Below are 23,817 nucleotides of genomic sequence, written 5' to 3' on the forward strand. Positions count from 1 at the left end.
TGAAAAAGGATTGATTAGGTTAATTACATAAGCATTCCATTTTGATGTAATAGGGAATCTATATGTAGCTGTTGCTTCAATTTACTGAAACTTTTATCTGGGCATCACCTCCACTGAGAGTTATAGATATCTTTATCTATATCTATATCTAGATATATATGAATCTGTCTAAAAATGGACAATACTGTCTGTGGCATTGATTTTCACAGGGATTCAGAACTTGATCATGCTACATGTATGATGCCCATAGTTAAGCAGGGCTCTCAATCTGAAGGGAGTAATTTAAACAGCATATTCAGCATATCTACCCTGCCTCCATCCCTTGTTGTGTAAACTTCCATCCCTATTCCATCCCACTCCATACACATCAGGTTTTCTATGGGTTCAGACAACATCTTGGTAACACATCTTGGGGAATGGATAGCCGTTTGCCTTATGCCTGGCTGAAGACTCCAGTTTAGGCTTCCTCATAACTCCTTTCTGCTGCTCCACAGAGAACAGAATTTTATTTTCCTTTTCTCCAAGGATGGACAGTAGTAAATCCCCTCAGAACAGTATAAGACCTGAACATGTTAAAGCTAACTAAGTTTATTAGAAAATCAAGGGAATACTGTGAGAAAAAACACAGGTATATGTAAGTCTTGCTGCTGAGTGTCCAGGCCACTGAAGTTACATAAATCATTAAATATAATGCTCACATTCATAGACTCATAGAAGTGTAAGACTGGAAGGGACCTCAAGAGATCTTCTAGTCTAGCACTTGAGGCAGGACTAAGTATTATCTAAACCATCTAGACATAGCTAAAGTTAATCTGTCAGTTTCTCTAGCCTGTTAAAATCCTATGGCTCGTGTGTCAAATTGCTGGCACTATTATGATGGGTCCTGCGCTTTCTCCTCTTGTGGGGGTTCGGAGCACCGTTTCTCACTTGTGAACTGGGGTATAAACTGTTCCACTAATGTCCTAGAGGAGTGGAGAAGGAGGGACTCAGGCCCACCCTCTACTCCGGGTTCCAGCCCAGGGGTCCTAGGGATAGTGGTAAGTCACTTGAACTAGCAATACCTTCCCCTGGGCTACTTCCCTCTCCGGCCCCTCAGCTTGTGGGGCTTCCTGCCCTCTCTCTGCTTGGGCCAAGTTTCTCCCAACCCTTTGTGTCTGTAGAGTCCCTCTGCTCTGCACAAGCCGGCTTTCCCTTTACCTAGGGTCTTGGTCTTCTGGCCTGCCACAGCACTTCTCCAGACTGCCCTCCACTCCAACACCAAACCACTCTGCTTCAACTCCTCTCCCGTCTGATTGAATCAGGGTTTTTTAATCAGGTGACTGGCTTCAAGTGCTCTAATTAGCTTAATAGGTTTCAGGTGCTCTAATTAATCTGTAGCAGCCTCTCTTCCCTCTACAGGGAATAAGGCTCTCATCATCCTGGGGCTTACATATTTCCCATCGATCACTGTCCTGCTGCCCTCTGGCCATGCTATATCACACTCTGTTGTGGGGCGGCTGCCCTACCCCCTGAGAAAAAGGGCTGGAACAGGCGGAAGAGGCTGCACAGGCCAGCTGCCAATCAGCAAAGGCCTGTGGAGAGCCAATCAAGGCAAAGGGAGAGGCAGCCAATCAGGCCCTATCCAAGGGGAAGGGGGTCACTCCCTGACTAGCAAGGGAGGAGGACTGGCTCCTGAGGTAAAGAGAGAGCACCTTGGACAGAGCAGTCCTGGGCAGGCTCTGCGGGAGCAGAGGAGAGCTCCAGTCCAGTTACCTGCCAGGCTGCAGCCCCTGCTAAAAAGGGTCAAGAAGGTGCATGGAGCTGAAAGGGAAGTGGCCCAGGAAAAATAGGTGGACAGGAGGGGAGTGAAGGAGGGCAGAAAGAGGCTACCACTAGAGGGTCTCTGGGTTGAGACCCAGAGTAGCAGGTGGGCCTGTGTCCCCCTCTCACCCCCTTTACATTGCACCTGGCCACAGAGGCGTGTGACCAAAACAAATTGCAACTTGCCCTGAGCTGAACTTTGGGTTTGTGGTTGGCCAGTGAGGCAGGTGCAAGATGGAGGAGTGCAGTTAACTCTCCCCTGCCCCTGGGAGCGGGTGAGACTGGAGTAGTGGGCACTGCTGGAGGGCAGTGTCCTGAAGAGAATGCCGCTGGGCAGGGAGCAACACGGGTCCCAGGGCAGCAGAGCAGGTGACGGGTGAGACACCACGTGTCAAGGGTGCTCCGTGGCTGAGAAGAGCTAATTCCCAGAGCAACCAGTGGGAGGCGCCAGCGTTGGTGAGTCGGAACCCCGTCACAGACTTTCTCTGACATGCTACATCACAGGTCAATCTCCACTGTCAAGGACCTCCTTCTTTTTTTGGAATTTCTCATTTACAGCCTCAGCTTCTCTGATGTAGCCAGATGTGAACTATTATTAGCTTACTAGCTATGTTGCTATTCATTACAAATTGACCTATTCTGGGAAACGACTGAATCTCTATCCCTTTCTTGAAGCAAAATGCCTTTTATACTGTCTTTCAGGGAATATTGTATTAGCTTTGCTGGGTGAACAGGTTTAGTTTTCAGCTCTCATCTCTTAACTAATTTTATTTCAAGAGTTCCTTTATACTGCCATATACAATTATCTGCCTTCTCCCCACACAGTGATTTTGTTTCCTGCTGAAACAGGATTAATGATTAATATATAGATGTGTGACTCATTAAACATAGGCAACTAGTAACTGCTGATAGTAGAGGGCACAATGTAAAGGTTATGGCAGTATGCAGCAGGGTTCAAGGCAGGTGCTCATGAGACAAAAGAGTTTTGGTTTCTAGTGCTACTTTTGAGGTCATGTTTTACGATACTATGTAATAGCAGATGGAGAGTGTTCTAAAAGAGAGCTACACATGAAGAAAACTGTGATTATATGTTTTGTACCTGCATTAAAAATCTTAAGAGAGTTGTCCTTATATATGGCTAGGATTTAGGCTGATTTGTATGTTGCTGGCTCTGACACTTGAGATTCTTTTAAAAAGAGCACTCATAGAAATTCTTATGCATTCTATCATTTGCTTCTTTGGGGTGCTCACTGCTACCTCAGAATAAAGTGCCAGACTCGGTCTTGTGAGTAAATATAACCCCAAGACAACGCCAACACAACTGCATACGACTTTATAATTACAGCCAAACCAAGTGAGGTTTTGATAGAACAATAATCCATCTTTATTTTAATAAAAAACACTGTTTGGAGTGAAGTCCTATCCCTCATTCACATTCCCAATCATGAAGATAACAAATGATTTATATTAGCACACTAGATGCATATTAATGTCATAGGCCATGTCAAGGACTTTTCCTGATTCTAATGGCAAAGATTTCCAGCAGACCATCACACAGCACGGAATGGAAGTGTTTCCATTAGGGCGAAAGCTCTGAATAATAGCAGCAGCTTAGCCCTCCAAGGAGTTTGCATTTCCCAGAAAAATTCCTGAAGCTGCTCAGAGATATGGTCACTCTACCTGCACTTTGTAGTTTAGAGAAATTCAATGGAAGATGGCTGCCAAGAAACATACACTGTCTCACAGCGTGCAAGCAGGCAGCGAAGTACACTGCTAGGAAGATTTTGTCCAGGGAGAGCACCAGGCAAATTGGACAATAGAATGGTGACTTAGAAGCAAATTAGCAAGGTCTTTCTCAGACAGTGCACAAAAGTGTGTCATTGATTTGCTGTTTAGCTGGCTTCGAACCCTGCTAAAGTGAATGAGAATTTTATGCCCTTGTACTGCTTTATCCCCATCAAACCAAAGAGACAGCTGATCCATCTTTACTTCTGTAGTACCTATTTAAAAAGACCAGCCATGGGCTAAAAATGTAAGAAACCGTTTTCCTGTAACAACAGCTATATAAATGAGGATACCAGGCCAAGATGCTTATTTCAGTGATCCATTACTCTGGTCTATTTCAGAGATTTGGGCTTAATTCTCCACTGTGCCCAAGTAGAAAGATCCCCCAAGGACCTTAAGCCAGCTGAGAACTGGGTATATAAGAGCCCTGCTCTGCCTCCTCCCCTTCCCTCAAATGCTCTGTCTCCTCCTTGCCTACGAGATGCCTTTGCTTTCCCTTATGCCACACAGTGAGTTCCAGCACAGTAGATGGCAGATGCAGAAGGCAGCAGGACCATCACTGCCACTTGGGAGATTCCTTTGGCTGTTTCAAGTTCACTCTGTGCTGCATAAGCAGAGAGCTGTCCCTTAGGTCTGTAATACTAAGGACAGATAATAGGTGTGATCATCTTAGACTAGGTTTAACTCCTCTATCACCACTGACCTGCTACTTTCTGTTTGGCTCTGGGAGCAGAGCAGATCTATTGCATCTCTCCACCGGACATCAGGTTCTCCTTAGCAGCCCAGCTTTTGGACACCTATTGTGTTGCTCAGTCATTCCAATTATACATTTGACCTGCTTGCTTTATGGCTTAAGCCTTAAATTTCTCTTTTAATTTTAGTTTTTGTTACACTAAAGTGCAGGGAACAAACAATAACTAACTGTGTTTGCTGAGGATTTCTGGAACAATGCAAGACATAATATATTTTTGCAGCACTACAGAAAAAGAATTAAATCTACTAGGCCAATTTTACCCCTGGTGTAATTTCATTGGCTTTAGTGGAATTACAACAGATTAATTATACCCCTAGCTTTCAAAGTGCAACAATATGCCATACCTTTCAATACCTCACTGTACACAATACAGTATAGCATACTTTCCAATACTCCACAGGTACACAATATGTCATACCTTCCAACCCACCACTGTATACAATACAGCATACCATCTAAAACCCCACTCTATATACAGTATTTTCAGAGCTTGTAACTTATAAATCCCTATTAAGAATCCATGTATTGTAATAGAAATAATAATGAAGTATGTATCCATGTAACACTCAGCCACTGCAGGGATGGGTGCAGTAAGGTGACACTCAGGACTGGTGCACACCTGTTGTGTACTTTGCACCTGGTGGTAGAGAGCAGCTAACAACAATTTGTCCTTATCCTTTCTTGGCAAACTCTTTGCAGTGAAAACATTGCCATCAATGCTACTTTCCGTATTTCCAATGTGAGCTGGAAGTGGCTCTCTTGTTACTAGCAAGACCACCAAAATACTACTATGAGCATAGGGCGCATATGCTGTAGACCTACAGAAACCAGAGTGCTAATGCAAACAAACCACCTGACCTGTCCAAACTTCTTCAGCCAAAAGACTTTACATATGTAATGAGGTGCACCTCAGAATGTGCTGCTAATGGCATAGCGTGAAAGCCGTCCATCAGCTAAGCATGCTGTACAGCTCTTCCAGCGTTAGATACAAATCACACTCCCAGCAAAACAGGAGTGGGGTTTGTGCCTCTCAGAGGAGTCTGTAGTCGGCAACTGATTCTGTCTCAAAGCTATGAGAGAAGGTGAATAATGAAAACCAAAAGACACATTGCTGGAAAACACACCTACAACCCTGCTTACTATACAATGGAGCAATTTCCCTCTTTAAAGCCTATATCTGAGGGAAGAATGGAATGTGGGTATATGACACTGACCCATCCTGTCTAGACTAGGAAATAGATTGTATTGAAAAATGTCATAGTTGAAGCATTTTAGCAAATATGTTTTTAAACACTGCCTATTCTCCTAGTTTAGACCTGCCCATTGAGAAGAGGGACAAGGAAACAAGGAAGAGGCACTGGGCATGTTAGGAAGTCCCAGTTCAAACCACTTGAGCATCCAACCATAGAGCTCAAGCAGTTACACCGCAGCCCAGAGAACTCAGCTGGCCCATGGCCTTGAGCTGCTCTTGATAACCCCAATAGTAGGGGCCTTAGCAAGGTGAAGTTCACTTGTCTGCAGACACCATGGCATGAACAGAAAGTCCCTGGGAATTGTGGTCCTACCATAATTAATCCTAAGGGATTCATCATGTGAAGGAGGAAATACAGGGTATTTTAATTCTGACCTGGGAGGGCAATGGAGTGAATGAGCATTCCTCCCTGGGCTACCACTACATACAGACTCTACCCCACTCTTTTCCTACAAGCCAAAGAGGTGCTCAGTGCTTCTCTTTGTTTCAATCTTAAAAAAAACCCGGACACTCGCCCATCCATCCAGACCATATGGCTGTTTCCTTGCTGCACCAGACTCCCAGCCCTGGTGTATGCTGCCCCCCGTACTCCCACCAACGATCTCCATGATCATCCCCAGTGTCCACGGTGGCCCCCCCTTCCTTCCTCCCTGAGCCTTCCCATCCCCCATGAGTTTATTTCTTCCTCAAACACCCCCCACCACCACTAGCCCCTGGCCCTGCATTTAGCTGTTTGAAGTGGAAATCCATCAACCTCATGAAAAAACCATGACTCCTAGCTATCTTAGAGACACCACTGACTTCCTGAGGAAACTACAATCCATTGGTGATCTTCCAGAAAACACTATCCTGGCCACTATGGATGTAGAAGCTCTCTACACCAACATTCCACACAAAAATGGACTACAAGCCATCAGGAATAGTATCTCAGATAATGTCATGGCAAACCTGGTGGCTGAACTTTGTGATTTTGTCCTCACCCACAACTATTTCACATTTGGGGACAATATATACCTTCAAGTCAGCAGGACTACTATGGGTATCTGCATGGCCCCACAATATGCCAAAATTGTTATGGCTGACTTAGACTCAGCTCTCGTCCCCTAATGTCCCTACTCTACTTGTGCTACATTGATGACATCTTCAGCATCTGGACTCATGGAAAAGAAGCCATTGAGGAATTCCACCATGATTTCAACAATTTCAATCCCACCATCAACCTCAGCCTGGACCAGTCCACACAAGAGATTCACTTCCTGGACACTACAGTGCTAATAATCGGTGGTCACATGAACACCACCCTATACCAGAAACCTACTGACCTCTATACTTATCTACATGCCTCTAGCTTTCATCCAGCTCACACCACCCGATCCCTTGTCTACAGCCAAGCTCTAAGATACAACTGCATTTGCTCCAACTCCTCAGTCAGAGACAAACACCTATAAGATCTCTATCAAACATTCTTACAACTAAAATACCCACCTGCTGAAGGGAAGACAGAGCCAGAAGAGTACCCAGAAGTCACCTACTCCAGGACAGGCCCACCAAAGAAATTTAACAGAACGTCACTAGCCGTCGCCTTCAGCCCCCCAACTAAAACCCCTCCAGCTCATCATCAAGGATCTACAACCTATCCTGAAGGACAATCCCTCACTCTCAGAGATCTTGGGAGACAGGCAAGACCTCACTTGCAGACAGCCCCCCAACCTGAAGCAAACACTCACCAGCAACCACACAACAAAAACACTAACCCAGGAACCTGTCCTTGCAACAAATCACGTTGCCAACTTTGTCCACATATCTATTCAAGAAACACCATGATAGGACCTAATCACATCAGCCACACCATCAGAAGCTTGTTCACCTGCACATCTACCAATGTGATATTTGCCATCATGTGCTAGCAATGCCCCTCTGCCATGTACATTGTCCAGACCGGACAGTCTCTACCCGTAAGAATAAATGGACACAAAACAGACGTCAAGAATTATAACATTAAAAAATGGGCCTGCCTGGTCACTTGATTACAGACCTCAAAGTTGCAATACTCCAAGAAAAAAAATTCAAAAATAGACTTCAATGAGAAACTGCAGAATTGGAATAAATTTGCAAACTAGACACCATTAAATTAGGCTTGAATAAAGACTGGGAGTGGATGGGTCATTACACAAATTAAAAACTGTTTCCTCGTGCTAATTTTTTCCCATCTACTGTTACTCACACCTTCTTGTCAACTGTTGGAAATGGGCCATCTTGATTATCACTAAAGTTTTTTTTCTCCTGCTGATAATAGCTCACCTAATGGCTCACCTTAATTAGTTACACTCATTACAGTTGGTATGGCACCACCCATTTTTTCAAGTTCTCTATGTATATATCTTCATACTGTATTTTCCACTTCATGCATCCAATGAAGTGGGTTTTAGCCCACGAAAGCTTATGTACAAATAAATTCATTAATCTCTAAGGTGCCACAAGTACTCGTTGTTCTTTTCACCCCCTACCAGACTCCTAGCCCTGGCCTATGCTGCCCTCCATCCCCATTATGGTATTCACGACAATCTCTAGTGTCTCCCCAGTTCTCCATGCTCCCTCCCTTTCTCCCTCCCCTAAGCTACTTGCCCTGAGGCAGAGCAGGGCAAGCAGCCTCAGAGCACAGGCAAGATACTGTCCTTCTGACCTGTGGCAGGTACCTGAGCACGCTGTAACTCCCTATTCCCTCTGGAATGTGCTCCCCCAGGCATGTGGGAAGGGGCATGTGATCATTCCTGCCCCTCCCTCGCATCGCCTCTGAATTCAAACTAGCTTAGCATTCTCTTCTTGCCCTCACCCCCAGCCCAGGGTGTCTATGCATAATCTAAGTTAATTGGTAGTGTCATCCGATTATGTCCACACAGATTCTGATATCATCTCGCTATTTATTGATATCAGATCTCCTTCCTTTATTAAGACTATCTAAACTGTCACAGAATTACAAGGGACCTCAATAATATATTGCACTGCAAGCCACATGTTTCATCACAGGAATGTGCCTGGTCAGCTGAATCACCTGACATCTAACAGTTTCAAGCTATGTTTTAGTATTCTTGTTTTATATCTATCTTGGATCAGCGGCCCTTATGAAGTTGTTTGGCCTTACAATAGAATTGTGTAGCTGAGAATGTAGGGTTTGATTATGCCGGGGACTGAAAGACTGAGAGGGAGGGTGCAAATGAACTCTCTAGTCCCCCTCGGACTCACCGGAGTACAGACACATCCATTATACTGTGTCTGTACTGTGAGTGAAAGCCCTTGCTTTGTTGGCCTGATGAAGAAAGAGGACCAGGAGAGGCCATGACACTGCCTGCCTCTAGACTGGTCAGCAAAGCTGGTCATGTGTAATGAAGAGTGCATGCTATATATACCCTAGTACCACTGAGTCTGCTCTTCCAGGGCTCTTGGAGCCAATGGGTAAAATCCTGCTCCCAGTGAAGTCAATGGGAGTTCTCACCCATTGTGTCTACCCCAGGCACGACACCTCTGAAGCCCCTGTTGAGATCTGCCCCTCCACACCACCTTTTCCATAGTCTACAATGGAGCCTTTAGCCAAAAATTGCACAGAAAATCTTAACATTATGGCAAACAGGAATATATCTGTCTTCATATCTTGCTGCTTCCTCTTTCAAAGTCTTCCTTTCCATCCTGATGGTTAATGCAGTAGTCTTCTTTTTCTTTGATTGCTACATCTTCCTCCTCTTTGGCCTTACTGATGCCAGCATGGTTACCTTTCAAACTGTCCAAACCACAGCTGATAAAATTTACTTCTTTGCCCATCATATCCCTATTTGATCCTTCTCTAAAACCTTGTGTGAGCAATTTGAAACTTTTCTTTCTTATATCTCATTTCTTGTCATGTTCCTTTTGCTCAGCCAACAATGCCAGCCCCAATGTTTCTTTCATGTTCTCTCTACACTCCATTTCCTGTATCTTTTTCTGTTCTTCCACCTATTAATGCAACAAATGTCCCACCCTTTTCTAATAAGCCCCAACCTTTGCAATAGAATTACTCTGATGTAAAATTGGCATATCAAAATGGAGTAACAAGCCATATATCTCAAAGCCAAGCCTTGGTTTAGGGAATTTATGATCAGCCAGGTCTAGAAATAGATGCAAATGCTTTTCAGGCTCAGCAAATATTTCCAAGATCTGGTCCTGGATTAGTGATTGGAATAAATTTATAGCCTTAAAAAAACCCTTAACATAGTAGTTATTCATGCTATAATTTACGGTGTATTATATTTTACCAAGACACCTAAATGTATGGTCTGTTTAATACAGATACACCAGTCAACTTATTTAAACTTTGTTACTTTTATCTTTATTTCTGCCTACAAAATTGAACGTATCTTTACACCCATTTCTGTTTTTGGTCTCTTTTTATACCCATTACAGTTTTATCATCTACTGGCATTGTGCAGGGAAGCAAATATTTGGATGAGTTTCTTGGCATATTTGAAAAGTCCCTTCATTTTACTGTATGAAGGTCGCTAACTGAACAGTCATCAGGCTTTGTTGATGAGCTAAGACATAATTTTAATCTCTTTCTGTAAAGCAATAGATTCCCTAATGTCATTAAAGAGAAGATTTCCTTACTCATGATAAGATCAGACATGCACTTTGGTACCTAAAAAGGTTCTTGATAATATTTTTTCAAAAGTTCTTACATATCTAATTGCTAATATAAACCTTATCATGACAATAATAAATGCTAGGGAAATAATGTATAAGGAATAATTTCACATCTATTTTTGTTCACAAATTGTACATGAATAGATCATATGTTCCTCATGTGTTCATTTCTCAAAATTATTTGCCAAATAACGTGTTTGAACATGTAGTTGATGGCATTTGACACTTTCATTTAAAAAAAAACTCCTGCAGCACTAGTCTTTATATCAAACATTGATGAATCCGGGGGGGGGGAGGGGGAGGGGGCGGCTTGTCTTCTTCCATGAGCCCATGCCATTTATTCATTCAGTCTCTTTATTTTGCTTATATCACACATAACTGTCAGGAGTGTCATATTTTGCCTCACCTATCACTGGAATCCATTTTGCATATTCTTTGCATTTTAAAGAATGGCAGATTGGCTATGAAATTGGTCATTTACTCCTAGCTTGCAGGTGCCACACAATATGTGAATGCCAGAATTTAACTGTTAAAAATAAAAACTAAAGATTGTTAAAATGTCCAGAATTTTGGTTCTATTTTGAGGTTCTTATATGGCCTCCATTAATGTAGTGTCTGAGACTCTCACCGAGTTCAATAGACTTATCTTGACAACTCCCTTGTGAGGAATGGAAGTGCTATTAATCCCATTTTACAGATAGTCTCTCTGTTCCATCAGCTGCCTAAGTGACTTACCAATGTTCAAACAGGAAGTTTGTGGCAAAGCAGGAGATTGAATTCAAGACTCCTGAGCACTAGGGTAATCCCTAACCACAATGGGCTCTATTGTAATATCATATAATATGCTTTTCTTTGCACTTGATAAGAATAACATACTGGATTCTCAGCACCTCTATCTCTCTACTTGGTGCAGGAATAGGCATTGTAGGGACAGATATGGCTTTAAGCCACCCATGTGCTTCTCGTATTCTCAGAGAAGATGAGTGCTTGCCTGACACCTTGTATAAGGCCTGGTCTACACTAGGGGTGGTGGTTGACCTAAGATATGCAACTTCAGCTACGTGAATAGCGTAGCTGAAGTCAGTGTATCTTAGGTCGATTTACCTGTCCGTGAGGATGACGGCAAGTTAACTGCTGCTGCTCCCTTGTCGACTCCGCTTCCGCCTCTCACCATGGTGGAGTTCTGGAGTTGACGGCAGAGCGATCGGGGATTGATTTTATTGTGATGACTACCTGACGATCCAGTGCGTAGTGTAGACGTACCCCTATGTCTCAGCACTGCTCTGACTTACACTTGGATTGCATACTCGCCCCTGAGACTAGGGGGCAGCTGAGAATAGGTGCACAGAGCCATCCTTCACATCAGGTCATCAGCTCAGTCCTCTTAGTGCTTGTGCCTGAGGTCTTCATGCTAGCCTCTTTGGTGAGGTTGTGGGGCAACAAAACTCCTATCTCTACCCTGGGTTCCCCCCCCACAGAACCCTCTAGCAAATGGTTAAAATGTCTCCATTTTCTTCCCTGGATTACTTCCTTCATCTGCACACCTTCTGCTCAGTGGACTCATATTGTTAGCAGGGTTCCTTGCAGGACCAGACCCCTGGTCCCAGGTCTCAACATGACAAAAGATAGATAACTAAAGTAACAGAAATAAAGAGTGGCACTAGGTCTTCTGTCTCACCTGGGTTCTTCAGCCATCTGCATTACTGATTCACATTCACAGGAAACCTAAAGCAAACTGGCTTTCTGCTGTGCTCCTCTCTAGGAGCTGCGAATGAAAGGTCTCTCTACCTCCTACATTTGGGTTCCCTCTCTTTTGATGCTTCTCCTCCAAGTCTAACTTTCTTTCCAGGTGTGATGTGGTGTGCCCACCAGCCAGTAGCTGGTCCTTGATCCCTTCCTCTAGTGTGGGTTTAGTATACTCTGACACACCTCCCTTCCCCTTTTCTGACTCACCTCTTCCACTGGCATCTATATGGCAGCCAGGGAATCCCCTTGCACCAGTATTCCTTGGGAGCTGTTTCTGCCTGTTTTAGGGCCCCTTTATCCAAGAAAGACAGTGTAAAGCAATAGATATAAGGCACGTCTCTGGAATACATCTCCAGCTGGGATGGGTCATCAGTCCCTTGTGTAGAGCTTCAGCTTGTAGCAGAGTCCCTCCAGAGGTAAGAAGCAGGACTGAAGACAAAATGGAGATGAGGCCTCCGCCTTATATAGGCTTTTCCAGGTGTAAGAACACTCCTTTGTTCCTGTTGTGGAAAGTTACAGCAAAATGGAGTTTGCAGTCACATGGGCCAGTTTCTGCACACCTTGCTCAGTCACAGGGCGTAACTGCCTTCTCTTGATGGGACTATTGTGTAGGTGATGGTCCTTAATGGGCCATCAAGCAGGCTAAACAGAGCTGACACCAACTTGTCTGGGATCTTTCCCAGTAACACAACACAAGTTTGAAATACAGACAGCATACAGCCAATATTCATAATTTCAACTACCAAAATGATACAGACATACAGACAGCATAATCATAACCAGTAATCTGTAACCTGGTCTTAGACACCTTATGTGACCCCCTTTACATAAGATTTGGTGCCACTACAGAACCTTGGTTGCAAACCATGTTCTATATGGTCCCAGTTTATATCAATAACGTCACACCCTCAACGCAAAATTGATGCAGGAAGGGATGACACAGACATCACTGACTGCATCCCAAGAGCTCCCCATCCCTGGGTCTGTTTTACTACAGCTAGTGTTGGGCTAGAAGCCATATTAGTGTATAACAGAAATGGTTTATCAAAGTCATGTTTAATAACAACATGATTGAATCTTTTTACAAACTCAAAGTAAAACTCAGTTTGAACAACAGTGGATCGGATCTGCTCTTGCAGCAGGATTCCTGTATGTCTCATATGATCTTGCCAAGAGCTAAAAAACTAACTATTTTATCTATACTAGCTTTGGCAAATGTTCGGAACCCAATTAACATCAAATTAACATAGATATTAATGTTGTTTACAGTAGAGGAATCTTGTCATTTAGCCATGAAAGCAATATGGTAGTGTGCCTCAGTTTCCCTTTTCCTAGTGCACGTTAGGTCTGGATTGTCTTTTCCCCTGTGAAAAGTTCCAAGACTGTTTACAGGCACTAGCAGTGAAACATCAGTATAACAAGGCCTTTTAACATAAAGTATGTTCTCGTGTACAGCTTTCAACACGTTTAAGGGACTTTCCAAAGGATTGGGCACATTGTACATTCTTACAATTCTTGGTAATAGCAACACATTAGTTACAAAAATCACCATTAGCAATAACAACAAATTCACTGCAGGTGTCCATTTACAATTCTGTTTGTCATGCCACACCCTTGGATTAATACCATTGGAGTTTGGGCATTTTAGGGTTAACCTGTTGCTTCTCTTTGCAAAATTCAGTTCTCTTTTCTCCTTGTCCTGCAGGATCAAACCCTGATTCCTCTTGCTTAACCAAATTTACTGGCCGATGGGGTGGGCTCTCTTTGCTAACAGCTATTAGCAAGTTCTTCTCCCTGCCAGCCAGGTAATTTGCATTAACACAAACACCAGCTTTTAACTTCTTAGCTGCCACCAATTCCAAGGCTGGACTCTGTCTTACAGAGATACCACACACATTTAAAGGGTTCGAGGGTGAGAGTTCATTTGCTCTTCCCTGCTCCTCAATTGTTCAGACATAAAACCGTTTAGCTCTGAAACACCAGCAACTATAGGCCTTGTCTACACTACAGAGTTGCAGCGCTGGTGAGGGGGTTTCAGCGCTGCAACTTAGGATGTGTACACACTTGCACAGCACGGCCAGCGCTGCAACTCCCTGTTTGCAGCGCTGGCCGTACACCCGGTCGAGCCTCAGGTGTAGAGGATCCAGCGCTGGATCACCAGCGCTGGTCAGCAAGTGTAGACACTCACCAGCGTTTTTATTGACCTCCGTGGCATAAGCAGGTATCCCAGCATACCTTAGAAGTCTCTCTGGTAATCATGCAAACTCCACTGCCCTGGGCTCACCTGACCCCTCCTTTAAATGTCCCGGGAATTTTAAAAATCCCCTTCCTGTTTGCTCAGCCAGGTGTGGAGTGCAATTAATCAATCAATCACTCAGCGACCATGCCTCCACGCACCAAGCGAGCCCCAGCATGGACCAATGCAGAGCTGCAGGACCTCATTACTGTTTGGGGAGAGGAGGCTGTGCAAGCACAGCTGCGCTCCAGAAGGAGAAATTATGATACCTATGGGCAGATATCGCAGTCCTTGATGAGAAGGGGCCATGAACGGGACGCGTTGCAGTGCAGGGTCAAAATTAAAGAGCTGAGGAGTACTTACTGCAAAGCCCGTGAGGGAAATCGCCGCTCAGGAGCTGCCCCCACAACCTGCCGTTTTTACAAGGAGCTTGATGCCATACTTGGATGCGACCCCACTGCCAATCCTAGGAGCACGATGGAGAGTTCAGAGCAGAGAGAAGTGGGGGAAGTTGTAGAGGATGGCGACAGTGAGGCTACTGGCGTGGAGGGAGACACCCCGGAGTCCCAGTACACATGCAGCCAGGAGCTCTTCTCAATCCAGGAGGAGGCTAGCCAGTCGCAGCAGCTGGAAGTTGATGTTGAGGAAGAAGCTGAGGATCGTGCTCGGGGTAAGTAGATTTTTATGTTTTGGGAGAGGAGGATTTTGGTTATGGCTGCCTGCATGCATGCCTAAACGTGGAATAGCCCATTGATTTGATCTATAACGTCTCTGTAATCTGCATCGGTAATCTCTTGAAATGTTGCTGCAAGAGCGTTTGCAATTTGCTTTCTCAAATTGATCGGGAGAGCCACCGTGGTCCCTGTCCCGGTCAGGCTAACTCGTCCGATCCACTGTGCAGCGAGGGGTGGGGAGACCATGGCTGCACACAGGCAAGCTGCATAGGGGCCAGGGCGGTATCCACATTCCTGTAGAAGACCCTCCCTCTCTTCCCAGGTAACACGCAGCGGTGATATGTCTGGCAGTAGGAAACCCTGTTGAGAGTTTAGGGATAATTGAGTGCAGGGCGCCAGGTTCGCATTTCCCCAGCCCATGGCGCTCTGTTTTTACCCCCCCCTCCCAGCACGTAGGCAGCCACGCGGTGCGCTCTGGTGTTCCCCACCCCCCCTCCAAGCAGGCATCCAGCACCGCGGTTTGCTCCGGTGTTTCCCACCCCCCCTCCAAGCAGGCATCCAGCACCGCGGTGTGCTCCGGTGTTCCCCACCCCCCCCTCCAAGCAGGCATCCAGCACCGCGGTGTGCTCCTGTGTTCCCTACCCCCCCTCCAAGCAGGCCTCCAGCACCGCGTTGCTTACCCCCCCTCACCAGCAGGACGGCGTGAATGCGGACCAAAGAACACCCCCCCCAAGCAGCTAGCTCACCACCTTCCTGTTCACTACTGTCCCCTCTTCAGGACACCAGCTACCTCCTGTACCCATTGCTGATAAACCCCAGTGACCCAATGGTCAATTCCCACTCCCAAGGGGAAATCGGGGCAAAACCACTCACCCCATTGCTCGCCATGACTTAGCTTGCCTGCCCTCTCTGTGTTATGTGAGGTATGTGAGAAGGATGCTACCAAAAGTCTAAAAAGTCCTTCAACGTGTGATAATAAACAATGTAGCCTCTGTGTATTACATGGTTCTATCTCTCTTTTTTCTAGTGACCTTGACTACTGCAGCCGGATCTCCGGCCTCACGTAGGTTGCAGAACTTGAGACGGAATCCTAGAAAATCAAAAGGGGAATTGATGAAATCTGTTATGAGCCACTACAACAGAGAAAGTAGGAAGACACAGGAATGGAGAGAGAAGACCTATGAATGGAGAGTGTACATGAATGGAGGCAAACAGAAAGCAGGAGAAAGGAATTGTCTGCCAAAAAAACCACAAAGCAGATAAGCCTTCTGGCTCGCCAAACTGAGTCTTTCGAGTCTATTGTAGCCATGCAGACAAATATGTACCGTGGTAACCCAAAGCCCTCCCAAAGCCCTCTTCCTTGTTCCCCAGTATTTCCACAAAACACCTTTCTCCAGCAGCCAGTTCCTTATTATCCCCAGCTGCCCCCAACACCTGTACGATCACCTACCAGCCCTGATAACTATAATTCTTACCCTGTTCACTCCACCCCCATTATTCTGCAGCATAGTAATCCTGAAGTGCAGCAGACATTTAATAGTGATCAAAAAAGGACATATTAAAACCTGTGAATGTACAGTCCACCATCCCAACCCCCTTGCCTGTTATGTACTGTATGTTGAATAAAGTTTTTTTTTCTATTTCATTACGTTATATTGTTGCTGGAAGTGGTAAATATTATACACCAAGGTAAAGCAAAGCACATCAAATGCATCAAACATTACTGTTGGCTCTCAGCATCAAATTGCTCCCTTAAAGCATCCCTAATCCTTGAAGCCCTTTCCTGGGCCTCCCTATTAGCCCTGCTCTCTGGCTGAGCAAACTCATCCTCTAGGCGTCGAACCTCGGAGGTCCATTCCTCACTGAATCTTTCATCCTTCCCTTCACAAATATTATGGAGGGTACAGCAAGCGGATATAACAGCGGTGATGCTGCTTTCCACCAAATCTAGCTTCCCATAAAGACAGCACCAGCGAGCTTTCAAACGGCCAAAAGCACACTCCACAGTCATTCTGCACCGGCTCAGCCTGTAGTTGAACTGGTCCTTGCTCCTGTTAAGCTTCCCTGTATATGGTTTCATGAGCCAGGGCATTAAGGGGTAAGCGGGGTCTCCAAGGATCACAGTGGGCATTTCGACGTCCCCTACTGTGATCTTGTGGTCTGGGAAAAAAGTCCCGGTCCTCAGCCTCCTGAACAGGGAACTGTTCCTAAAGATGCGTGCATCGTGCACCTTTCCAGGCCATCCTGAGTAAATGTCAGTGAAATGCCCACGGTGATCCACAAGCGCTTGCAGAACCACGGAGAAATACCCCTTGCGATTAACATACTCTGATGCCAGGTGGAGTGGTGACAGAATAGGAATATGCGTCCCATCTATTGCCCCTCCACAGTTAGGGAACCCCATTTCTGCAAAGCCATCCACAATGTCCTGCACGTTCCCAAGAGTCACGGTTCTTCTTAGCAGGGTGCGATTAATGGCTGTGCAAACTTGCATCAACACTATTCAAACGGTCGACTTTCCCACTCCAAACTGGTTTGCCACCGATCTGAAGCAGTCTGGAGTTGCCAGCTTCCAGATTGCAATAGCCACCCGCTTCTCCACGGGCAGGGCAGCTCTCAATCTCGTGTCCCTGCACCGCAGGGTAGGGGCGAGCTCAGCACACAGTGCCATGAAAGTGTCTTTTCTCATCCGAAAGTTCTGCAGCCACTGCTCGTCATCCCAGGATTGCAGGACGATTTGATCCCACCACTGAGTGCTGGTTTCCCGAGCCCAAACGCGCCGGTCCACAGAGCTGAGCACGTCTGTTACTGCCACAAGCAATTTACTGTCTTCACAGTGAGGCGATTCAATAGCATCGTCTGACTCCTCACTGTCACTGTCACTCTCACTGTCACTCTCACTTTGCATGCTGAAGAATAGCGCCACTGCCAAGCACGATGTGCTGGCAACATTCATCAATAAGGTTCGTCGCTGTTCAGGATCCATTTATAACAAAATCGCAGAAAAAAGCGCTGTAGAATCACAATGCCGCCAAACTGCTCGGAAGGTGTAGCAAAGCACCACGGGCGTTGGGAACAGGAGCGGAAAGACATCACACTTCCTTCCCCTTCCCACAAGCCACAGCGCCGAAATGGGACGAGGTGCTCTGTGGGATAGCTGCCCCACAATGCACCACTCCCAACAGCGCTGCAAGTGCTGTAAATGTTGGGCCACTCTGCAGCGCTGGCCTTATACAGCTGTACTAACACAGCCTGTAACTACCAGCGCTGCAAAACTGTAAGTGTTGACATACCCTCAGTCTGTCCTTAGCCCTGAAGCACAGACTGCTCACTTACAAATTAGCAGGAGACAGTCCTTGCTCCAACATCATTGTCTTCCCACAAGATGGCTACACACAGCCACTCGGTTATAGGGCTGCTCAATTTTCTTAACAGCTTCTACTCTATCTGAGACCTTTTCAAAGCTACCCACACTGGATCTTTCAAAAGGAAAGTCAGTGGATCCATTTACAACAGAAAATTTCTGGCTGTTAGGAACTGAAACTTCCTTGATTAAATCACTTTTACACCCTTGGTTGTACCAAACTGCTTGCACAGATTACCATGAGGATTTCTTTCCTGTAAAGCAGCTTTTCCTAAGCACAATTCACCCCTCTCAGAACTTCTGCCCTTACCCTCTTCACCCAGGGCTTGCTCTAAAGGACACTTTCCTGAGCACCCACAGACTCTTTCTGGGTCTCACTTACATCCAGAATCACCTCTGGTCCATCAGGCAGATTCCTACACAATCCCCTTCCAGGCAAACCTATAGACTTTCCAGCTAACAGGCTAGAAGCCTTCTCCTTCTCTTGGCCATGAACAGGTTCAGGAATCTTTTCCTTCTTGCTACAAGTTGTTAAACTGTCAGTAGATAACACAATTAAATCACCTTTCTGCTCTCCTTGTGCCCTGGCTAGGGTATCACCCTGATTAGACAGAGCTGCTACACCCTTTTCCAACCACACTTTAACAACTGGCAAACTACAAGCACCAGAATTGTCTGGTCTCTGGGATTTTGCTAAGACACTAACTGGATGCACCCTAGTTACAGGGCCTTCTCCCCAGCAGACACAAACTTAGGACCATTCCCTTCCTGGGCTTTAGCTGTATTTACAACCAACTCCAAGACAACTGAATTACCCACAACCATCACAGGCTGAAAGGCACCTCCTGTCTGCTGCTCAGACACAGAAGAGCTGGAGACACATTCTCCTCCACCAGACACACAGCTTGGGATTTCATTTCCCTTGTCCCAGCACACCAGGCTGTTTAGAGACAACTGCTTGGAGACTGAGGTAGCTTCCTCCATAGGCAAGTCAATACCCCGACAGACACAGGCACATTTCCTTCTCTGTTACATTTCTCCACCCAGGAAACAGGTAAGGGATAGGGACACTCATTTTTCACTATCCTTGTCTTCCCATACTGCTCACTAGACAAAGCCATCGGCTTACAAGGCTGCCTAGGCTCCTCCAAACTCTTCCTACCAGGCACATTGCCACTTCCGACAGATAAGCTGCTGCTTTTTTCACTACACTGAGCTACTTCCAGCAAACCACAGTTACCCATTTCTGCTTTACTTTTACAAGCTGTACTAGCCATCAATCCATTACCCATTACAAATCTACCCTTTCCTTCCTCAGTTAGGGCTTCCACTTGACCATTTACTTGAATCTGCTCCTGAGAAACATTTTCCTCCCCAATGAGATCTTTTTGCTCTTGATCTAACTTCAGATTCACTTCTGAGACATTAGACAGGCATTCAGAAACTCCATTCACAGACACACTGCTTTTTTGCACAGACAAACCTTGGAAGCAACCCTCCTCAGGCAAACCATTGCCCACAATAGACACAGGTGTAAGATCATTCCTGTCCTGTGACTTGCTACCTGAACTGAACAAAGCTTTAACATTTTCCCCAATTAAAAGATCTTTAGGCAATAACTTCCTTACCCCAGCTATAACTTCATGCTTAGCCCCATTCCATTTGAGGTGGATTCTGGCTAAAGGCACATGGACAGTAAACTCATAGAGGATTACAACATTCACACTCTGATTTGGTAAATAATCTTCCTCTTTGACCAGATCTGCTTTAACAAGAGTGATGTTAGATGCCATAATTTGCCCTAAACAGCTTTTACCATTGACTTTTACACTCTCTATGAATTTTTCATTAACACTCTCGTACATAGCACTGGCACAATTTATGGAGCCACCTTCTACTGAACCCACAGTAACAGCATTGACATAAAAGGGGCAGTGTTGGGGTACATTTGGTTACACCTAGACAACTGCTCAGAGTTATACAACATACCAACATTGTTATAAACTGGACTTTCAAGAGGATACAGTTTCTGCTGTTCTTCCCTTGATTTTTTGACTTGGAGCTGAAGTTTGGCAGTTTCTGGTTGCATCTGTCAAACTTTCTCTTCAGCAGCCAGCAGCTCCAGATGCCCCTTACGAGCCTTTTCTTCTCTCTCCTCAGCCTCCTTCTTTCTTTCAGCAGCTTCTCTCTCTCTTTCAGCAGCTTCTCTCTCTCTTTCAGCAGCTTCTTCCTCCAGCTGGGCCAAGGCTTGCTTCTCTTTCATTCGAATTTCTGCCCGTTTTTGCTCATATTCAAACTGCAGGCTGTCCATCAGGGCTTGCAGTTTCATTGCTTTTGCTGATGCTTTCTGGCTCATGGTCACTGATCTTTAACCAACCAAACTCTCAATTCCAAAATTTCAAATTTGGATAGCGTGGGGTTCTGTCCCAAAGCTTAATTGACCTGGTTCTGTGGATCCTGCCGACTACGCCACTGTGACGAAGTGGTTCTGGCAGGACCCAACTGAGAGTGCCAATTCAGTACCAATTGCTTAAACACGGCAGTCACAGCCCAAGGCTGGGTTTTTTCCACCTCTAAGGCACCAAACCAGCCAGACAAAAATTACTTAAGTTTCACCCCACTGGCTAACCACAAGTCACACAAGCAATTTCCTTAGACACTCCAGTCTCCCAGTGTCACCACCAGTGCCACCCATCTTGGGGATGAATGGTTATGAAAACCAACACCCCAGTAAAAGAAAAAAGTTCTCTCGATCCCAAAGGACCAAGCCCCAGACCCAGGTCAATATACACATCAGATCTTACCCACAAATTACGCTGTTGCCAATCCTTTAGAATCTAAAATCTAAAGGTTTATTTATAAAAGTAACAAGATAGAGATGAGAGCTGGAATTGGTTAAATGGAATCAATTACATACAGTAATGGCAAAGTTCTTAGTTCAGGCTTGTAGCAGTGATGGAGTAAACTACAGGTTTAAATCAAGTCTCTGGAATACATCCCCAGCTGGGATGGGTCATCAGTCCCTTGTGTAGAGCTTCAGCTTGTAGCAGAGTCCCTCCAGAGGTAAGAAGCAGGACTGAAGACAAAATGGAGATGCGGCCTCCGCCTTATATAGGCTTTTCCAGGTGTAAGAACACTCCTTTGTTCCTGCTGTGGAAAGTTACAGCAAAATGGAGTTTGCAGTCACATGGGCCAGTTTCTGCACACCCTGCTGAGTCACAGGGCATAACTGCCTTCTCTCGATGGGACTATTGTGTAGGTGATGGTCCTTAATGGGCCATCAAGCAGGCTAAACAGAGCTGACACCAACTTGTCTGGGATCTTTCCCAGTAACACAACACAAGTTTGAAATACAGACAGCATACAGCCAATATTCATAACTTCAACTACCAAAATGATACAGACATACAGACAGCATAATCATAACCAGTAATCCGTAACCTGGTCTTAGACACCTTATATGACCCCCTTTACATAAGATTTGGTGCCACTACAGAACCTTGGTTGCAACCATATTCTATATGGTCCCAGTTTATATCAATAACGTCACATCACTCTCTTTTGATGCTTCTCCTCCAAGTCTAGCTTTCTTTCCAGGTGTGATGTGATGTGCCCACCAGCCAGTAGCTGGTCCTTGATCCCTTCCTCTAGTGTGGGTTTAGTATACTCTGACACACCTCCCTTCCCCTTTTCTGACTCACCTCTTCCACTGGCATCTATATGGCAGCCAAGGAATCCCCTTGCACCAGTATTCCTTGGGAGCTGTTTCTGCCTGTTTTAGGGCCCCTTTATCCAAGAAAGACAGTGTAAAGCAATAGATGTAAGGCAACAATGTTTACCATGTGAACAGTATGAGAGTTATGATGCCCTTAACTATTTATTACACTGCTTTAAGGTGCTTGGTTTTGTAAAAATGTTATAGCTGAGCACACAGTCATTCCTTAGCAATCTTACCTGGTTTTAAGTGAAATTTCTTGGGTTTGTGGTCTTGAAATGCATGTAACATAGTCCTGAGCCAGGGGGCAGGTTCGTAATCTACAGCTCAATTCTATCATTTCTTTTTCACTGTGTCCTACTCTGGTCTGTTGTCTTCCAAACATAAAGGTGCTATGAGAAGCATATTTATTTTCATTAAATTTGAACAATTTTCTTTTCAAGGCAGAGAAACACTCCAGTTTATGTACAACTGTTAGTAATGTATTAATCTATGTAATGTTGTTCCAATTTACTTTACAGTACTGCCAGATCTTGTTCAGTATTATACTGTCCAAATTGGCTGCCAAAACATATGGCTATAGAATAGAGGCTATAAAGTTAAACTTGTCCAAAATGCAGCTGCTTGTGTCCTTTTTAAGAATAAGAAATCAGATTGTATGACCCCTTTGTTAATCAACCTTCACTGGCTACCAACTCACCACCATATTGATATGAATGTTTTATTACCTGGATTTTATTGTTTATTAGGTAGTTCATCTGCCTTTCTTTCCAATCTGATTGGCTTAATATGTACAAGTTGCCAGTGATTGGTGGGCGATATGTGACTTATCTCTTAAGAGGTATTTCTAATAAGTCTCTAGAGTGTAAAATTAGAGTCTTCTCCTGCCCAGTAAAAGTGCAATTTTTAGGGAAAGTACTATTTACAGTCATCTTAGTTTATTATCTTAGTGACCGTATTAGCAACAACTAAAAAATTACATTGCTTAGCCTGGGCACTGTAATGAGGTCAGCACCCTCCTCCCATGGGTGCCTCCTTTTCTCTGGCCAATAGTACCTGCAAACACAGTTCTTTTCATGGGCGGGGAGGGTAGGCACCCACAAACCTCTCATAGATGGCCCACTTTCTCTTGGTTAGGTGTGAGCCTGCTTTTCTTTCTGGTCTTATATCAGGGTAGCACCTACCTGTTGCAAGCATTCCCCCCCATGGCCACTGGTTCATTCACCAGTCTTCAGCAACTCAGCCCTCCGGCCAAGCCATACATACTGTTCCCCCTTCCGGGGTATACACTTCCGAGTTCTTATCATGGCCCTGGTATGGGGCCATAGCTCTTAGGCTTCTTCCCAGAGGCACTGCCTTCTTCAACCAACCAGCCAGGGCCCATCTTGATACCTGCAGCTGGTGGTGGTTCCCCAGGCCTCCCTGGACTCAGTCTTCAACCAGACCAGCGAGGCCCATCTTGGTACTCTTTCTGGCCTGGCCAGGTTCTGTGTTCAATCCCCCTGGGCTTTAGCCTGCTCGCACTGATCTTCCACTGGTCCTGCTGCTTTTCTCACCAGCCAGACATTAAGATTTTACTTCTCAAGCTCCACCCAACAACTGAACTTCTCTGCTCAGCTGCTTGTTTTATATAGGGCCCTTCTGGCCCCAGATTGGTCGCTCCAGCAGCCCATCTGATTGGCTGGTCCTCTGCAGTCACTCTAGGCTGCCTGGAGGACTTCTCACTGCTCTAAGCTGCTCTGTTCTGGGCCAGGGTGATGCCTCAGTTTTCAGGGAAAGTACTATTTACAGTCATATCTTAGTTTCTTATCTTAGTAACT

The 23,817-nt window shown here is 45.2% G+C and overlaps 1 long non-coding RNA gene across 1 annotated transcript; it reads right to left on the reverse strand.

Annotated features, from left to right (window-relative positions):
* Positions 1 to 1,090: 1,090 nt before the first annotated feature.
* On the reverse strand, positions 1,091 to 23,362 carry LOC115646352. Its single transcript, XR_003999001.1, has 3 exons — positions 23,351 to 23,362; positions 7,812 to 7,817; positions 1,091 to 1,281 (listed from the first exon to the last, which is right to left on the reverse strand). It is a non-coding gene; the product is annotated as an uncharacterized LOC115646352 (long non-coding RNA).
* Positions 23,363 to 23,817: the final 455 nt, after the last annotated feature.

This window comes from Gopherus evgoodei, chromosome 1 (genome assembly GCF_007399415.2).
Source record: "Gopherus evgoodei ecotype Sinaloan lineage chromosome 1, rGopEvg1_v1.p, whole genome shotgun sequence".
NCBI classification, from domain to species: Eukaryota; Metazoa; Chordata; order Testudines; family Testudinidae; genus Gopherus; species Gopherus evgoodei.